This window comes from Oncorhynchus mykiss, chromosome 10 (assembly GCF_013265735.2).
Source record: "Oncorhynchus mykiss isolate Arlee chromosome 10, USDA_OmykA_1.1, whole genome shotgun sequence".
Lineage (NCBI taxonomy): Eukaryota > Metazoa > Chordata > Actinopteri > Salmoniformes > Salmonidae > Oncorhynchus > Oncorhynchus mykiss.
The window spans coordinates 7443946-7450664 of NC_048574.1; positions in this window are offsets into that span (position 1 = coordinate 7443946).

The window sequence follows — 6719 nt, forward strand, 5'->3', positions numbered from 1 at the left end:
TTATTTACAGTATCTTAATAATGACCTTTCTGTCAGTGCTTTTAAATGTCATGATGTCATTATTATTATTGCAGTGAGATAGCCAAGGTAAAACAGTGTTTTGTTTTTCTTACGTAGGAATTCACCCATGGACCTGGTATCTTAATGTGAGTCATGTAGTTGTGACTCAACAGAAAAATAATAACAGTTATAAAATTACAACAATAATTCAACTGTAATTTAAATATTACTAAGAGTTTCAAAAGATATTTCAGTGCTGCTGTTGTTAGATTCATATCAACCATATAGGTGTTTGGCCTTTTGCGATTAGTTAGGTGAAATTAGATCTAAGATTACCTCTGGATGACAGAAAGAGAAGACGACCTTCATGCTGGATCAGAGCCTGTCCCCTATTCACCGACACCCCTATCCAAAGTCAACAGCATTATCTATCTGCCTGAGTAGAATGGAGTCAGTAGGGTATCTGTAAGCAGATTGTGTTCATTACCTAGAGTAGTTATTGATTTTGGTATCAGGGTTGGTTCCTCTACAGTCAATGGAAGGCAGGGGAAGTAAATCAATCCTTGATGAAGCACTGGAGGATTCCGGTACAGCATGGCCTATACAGCTGACTGGTGGACAGACATGTCTGCTTCAGAGAACAGGAGGGTTGCATATAACCCATCACATAGGCTTTCAGCAAATAACCTAGGCAGTACATGACCAAGGAAGTCAATGAACAAGGCAGTAAATGAACAAGGCAGTAAATAACCAAGGCAGTAAATGACTAAGGCAGTAAAAGACCAAGGCAGTAAATGATTAAGGCAGTAAATGACCAAGGAAGTAAATGACCAAGGAAGTCAATAAATAAGGCAGTAAATGACCAAAGCAGTAAATGACTAAGGCAGTAAATGACCAAGGAAGTAAATGGTTAAGGCGGTAAATAACCAAGGCAGTAAATAACCAAGGCAGTAAATGACTAAGGCAGTAAATGACCAAGGCAGTAAATAACCAAGGCAGTAAATGACCAAGGCCGTAAATGACCAAGGCAGTAAATAACCAAGGCAGTAAATAACTAAGGCAGTAAATAACTAAGGCAGTAAATGACCAAGGCAGTAAATAACCAAGGCAGTAAATGACCAAGGCAGGAAATAAATAAGGCAGTACATTATTAAGGCAGTAAATGAACAAGGCAGTAAATGAACAAGACAGTAAATAACTAAGACAGTAAATGAACAAGGCAGTAAATAACCAAGGCAGTGAATGACCAAGGCAGTAAATGACTAAGGCAGTAAATTATTAAGGCAGTAAATGAACAAGGCAGTAAATGAACAAGGCAGTAAATAACTAAGGCAGTAAATGACCAAGGCAGTGAATGACCAAGGCAGTAAATGACTAAGGCAGTAAATTATTAAGGCAGTAAATGAACAAGGCAGTAAATGAACAAGGCAGTAAATAACCAAGGCAGTAAATAACCAAGGAAGTAAATGACAAAGGCAGTGAATGACTAAGGCAGTAAATGACCAAGGAAGTAAATAACTAAGGCAGTAAATGACTAAGGCTGTAAATAACCAAGGCAGTAAATGACTAAGGCAGTAAATTATTAAGGCAGTAAATGAACAAGGCAGTAAATGAACAAGGCAGTAAATAACTAAGGCAGTAAATAACCAAGGCAGTAAATTACTAAGGCAGTAAATGACCAAGGCAGTAAATAACCAAGGCAGTAAATAACTAAGGCAGTAAATGACTATGGCAGTAAATGAACAAGGCAGTAAATAACCAAGGAAGTAAATTACCACGGTAGTAAAGGACTAAGGCAGTACATGACCAAGGAAGTAAATAACTAAGGCAGTAAATGACTAAGGCAGTAAATGACTAAGTCAGTAACTGACCAAGACAGTAAATAACTAAGTCAGTAAATGACCAAGGCAGTGGGAAGGTGACTCCTGTCCTCTTGTTAGGAATGTGACTCCTGTCCTCTTGTTAGGAATGTGACTCCTGTCCTCTTGTTTAGGAAGGTGACTCCTGTCCTTTAGTTTAGGAAGGTGACTCCTGTCCTCCTGTTTAGGAAGGTGACTCCTGTCCTCCTGTTTAGGAAGGTGACTCCTGTCCTCTTGTTTAGGAAGGTGACTCCTGTCCTCTTGTTTAGGAAGGTGACTCCTGTCCTTTTGTTTAGGAAGGTGAGTCCTGTCCTCTTGTTTAGGAGGGTGACTCCTGTCCTCTTGTTTAGGAAGGTGACTGGTTCTGTGATCTCAGACAGCTTTGCTGGAGTGGATCCATCTGATCTTGGGAGAGAGGGTTCACTTTGGGCCCATAGGATTGCTGATGGTGCAGTCTTTCTCAGAGGCATCCTGAAATAAATTTGCACCGGAGTGATTTTGTCCAATGTGGTGAGTGAGTTCAAGGAGGAACGTATTTGTTTAGTGATTGCGAAAGGTACGTCATCTGTGGACGCTGGTTGACTGCAACTTTCCTCTACCTGGCAGGTACTGTATGTCACTGACAGTGAACAGGTATACATTACAGACAGTGAACAGGTAAACATTACAGACAGTGAACAGGTGTTGTAGCTCTATGTCTTCTGCTAAATGTAGTTAGAGTTATATTGGTGGTTGTACGATGCATTCCAAAAATGCTAAAAAATCCCTAAAATGTGACAGAGTCCATCTTTAACTGGTACTGTATGTAGATACAGAGGTAATGCATCTGAGAACAGTGGGGAGGGGGGAGGTTAGAGGGATGAGGGAAGGGTATAGAGGGATGAGAGGGATGATAGAGGGAAGGGGGAGGATAGAGGGAGGTTAGAGGGATGAGGGAAGAGGATAGAGGGATGAGAGGGATGATAGAGGGAAGGGGGAGGATAGAGGGAGGTTAGAGGGATGAGGGAAGAGGATAGAGGGATGATAGAGGGAAGGGGGAGGATAGAGGGAAGGGGGAGGATAGAGAGAAGGGGGAAGATCGAGGGAAGGGGGAGGATAGAGAGAAGGGGGAGGATAGAGGGAGGTTAGAGGGATGAGGGAAGAGGATAGAGGGATGAGAGGGATGATAGAGGGAAGGGGGAGGATAGAGGGAAGGGGGAGGATAGAGGGATGATAGAGAGAAGGGGGAGGTTAGAGGGAGGTTAGAGGGATGAGGGAAGAGGATAGAGGGATGAGAGGGATGATAGAGGGAAGGGGGAGGATAGAGGGAAGGGGGAGGATAGAGAGAAGGGGGAGGATAGAGGGAAGGGGGAGGATAGAGAGAAGGGGGAGGATAGAGGGAAGGGGGAGGATAGAGAGAAGGGGGAGGATAGAGGGAGGTTAGAGGGATGAGGGAAGAGGATAGAGGGATGAGAGGGATGATAGAGGGAAGGGGGAGGATAGAGGGAAGGGGGAGGATAGAGGGATGATAGAGAGAAGGGGGAGGTTAGAGGGAGGTTAGAGGGATGAGGGAAGAGGATAGAGGGATGAGAGGGAGAATAGAGGGATGAGAGAGGAATGAGAGGGATGATAGAGGGAAGGGGGAGGATAGAGGGAAGGGGGAGGATAGAGAGAAGGGGGAGGATAGAGGGAGGTTAGAGGGATGAGGGAAGAGGATAGAGGGATGAGAGGGAGAATAGAGGGATGAGAGAGGAATGAGAGGGATGATAGAGGGAAGGTGGAGGATAGATGGATGAGAGGGATGATAGAGAGAAGGGGGAGGATAGAGGGAGGTTAGAGGGATGAGGGAAGAGGATAGAGGGATGATAGAGGGAAGGGGGAGGATAGAGGGAAGGGGGAGGATAGAGAGAAGGGGGAGGATAGAGGGAATGGGGAGGATAGAGAGAAGGGGGAGGATAGAGGGAGGTTAGAGGGATGAGGGAAGAGGATAGAGGGATGAGAGGGATGATAGAGGGAAGGGGGAGGATAGAGGGAAGGGGGAGGATAGAGGGATGATAGAGAGAAGAGGGAGGTTGTAAGGTGAAAGAGACTGGCTAATTATAGTAATCAGCTTGCCATCATGTGTATTAGTGGTATATGGGAGGGAGTCTGTGAGAGGAAAGTGTCTAGAAGTGTATTTATTAAATGTATCAACTCCTGACCCGGCATCACTATTGTACGATATGTAATCATGTACTTACCCATGTCACCACTCCTCAACCACGGTGAAATCAGAAGAATCAGAATACATTTCAACAGGGTCACTGGAAAAATGCAGACAAGAAAAAGCACTAACAACATTGTCATGAGCCCTGAGAATGGGGGCCCTGCTCGATCCTCTTTTTCCTGTAGTCCACAATCATCTCCTTTGTCTTGATCACGTTGAGGGAGAGGTTGTTACCCTGGCACCATACGACCATGTCTCTGTCCTCCTCCCTATAGGCTGTCTCGTCGTCGTCGGTGATCAGGCCTACCACTGTTGTGTCATCGGAAAACTGAATTATGGTGTTGGAGTTGTGCCTGGCCGTGCAGTCATGAGTAAACAGGGAGTACAGGATGGGACTGAGCACGCACCTCTGAGGGGCCCCCGTGTTGAGGATCAGCGTGGCGGATGTGTTGTTACCTACCCTTACCACCTGGGGGCGGGCCGTCAGGAAGTCCAGGATCCAGTTGCAGAGGGTAGGGTTTAGTCCCAGGGTCCTTAGTGTAGTGAGAATCTTTTCCTTCAGTTGGTCAACCTTCACATTTACCTCTACCCCAGTAATCACTCCTTTCAATGGCACCCTTCTTGAGAGCAAAACTATTCACATCTCCTGCCCCCATTCGTTTAACACGGAGTGCCTGCACCCTCTGACCAGCAGAAACACAAACAATTACCACAAGACCACTTCTGGTTACCCTCACCGATTCCACAGAACCCAACTCTGTGTTCACCCACCCTGAAACCACAAATGGATCAGCCAAAAGGCAAGGGTCCACTTTTTCCAAAAACTTCTCTCCTGTCACAGACTCATCTTTATCCTGACCGCTGGTGCAAGCCTCAGGCTCCAATAACTTCACCACACCTACCACCTCTTATACTTCGCACTCATTCACTTCCATTTCTCCTCTTGTCTTCAGCTCACTCTACTTACACTTTCTACCATTCCTCTTTAACAAATGTCCCTTTTTCCCAGAATTTAATTTCTTTGGGACTGGGTGGCAGTATTGAGTAGCTTGGATAATAAGGTAATGCAGGCAATGCAAATAGTCTGGGTAGCCATTTGATTAGATGTTCAGGAGTCTTATGGGTTGGGTTAGAAGCGGTTTAGAAGCCTCTTGAACCTAGACTTTGGGCTCCAGTACCGCTTGACATCAACCAAATTCATGGTACTATCCTGAATTTAATTATTTAAAAAAATTGTTCTCCTTCAGTTGGATTTAAATGTCTATTCAGATCCCCACATAGGCTCAGGAACCTGGGAGGGGGAACTTCTTCATTCAGTACTCCCTGTAACATTAAGGCTGTAAAGCCTTGGAGATCCAGAAATCTATTTGCGCCTTCACAATGATGTCTAGCTTCTTATATTTTTTATTTGTTTGTCTAGTGCAATTTATCACTTGCGCTATAAAAGCGACAAAGTCCACCTTCTTCAACATTGGTGTGTCGGGATCCTTCTCCTACATGGTTTTCACAGCAGACTGTGGGACATCCACTACCATCTCTCTGCTCACTCCTATGTCCACTGCCTCCACATAGGAGACCTGCTGGATGGCCCTGATCCTAGCTACTGCGAACCCCTTCATCCTTACAGGGCACCACGGGAACTCTGGGAACATGATTTCCATCACAATTACAGCAACATGCTTCATTTGACTCTTCAACTACGACATAGTTATTCCTTCGACATTCACGTGACCAAACTTTTTACCATTGTAACACTGCAGCGACTTCTGTACATACAGTCTCACCTCATATCTCACATACCCAAGTTCTATGTAAATTGTGAGAACACACTTCATCAGACGACAGTAAAACCGATAGGCTTTGCTCCTGCTTTCCGTCTATCATTCGATTCAAGCCTATCATTGTCCAGTCTTGCAACAGCAGTGCGAACCGCGACACATTGAAGCGTATGATTGGTCTAGTAACGTAAGGGATCAAGGGGATTGGATGCGTGTTTTAAAGAAACGCCCCTCTAGATTAGAGTGGAGCTGAATGTCGAGAGGAAGCGTTCTCCGCTGAGTTTATAAAACTGTAAAAAACAACAACATCAGGGTAGTGCTGTTATATGTACAATGTAACTTGTCAACAAAATGAGGTTGCTGTTACTCCCGTCCCTATTTTTGCAGAATGCAGCCTTTTGACAGCATGTACTAAAATCAATTCAATCTACACCTGCATTAGTCCCCTCGTTTTGGTGTTTGGCATTTCGGCTGTGACAACGAAAAGGCAGCAGACAGACCTACAGTATGTTTTAGCAGGGGAGTTTGGTAGGGCGGACCTGATTTGTATCTATGAAAAACAATGCGTCAGACAGATTGGGAACCAAAAAGTGTCAGTTTGATTCTAGAGGACGGACAATGTGTCATGTACTGTCATGTTGTCTTGTCTCTGTCCTTTCCCTTCACCCTGTCTCCCTCTGCTGGTCGTGTTAGGTTACCTTTTCTCCCCCGCTTTCCCCCAGCTGTCCCTTGTCTCCTCTAACTACCCATTCACCCCGTTCCCCACCTGTTCCCTTTTTCCCTCTGATTAGGTCCCTATATCTCTCTCTGTTTCTGCTCCTGTCCTTGTCGGATTCTTGTTTGTTTGTGTCATTCATGCCTGAACCAGACTGCCGTCATGTTTGCTGTAACCTTGTC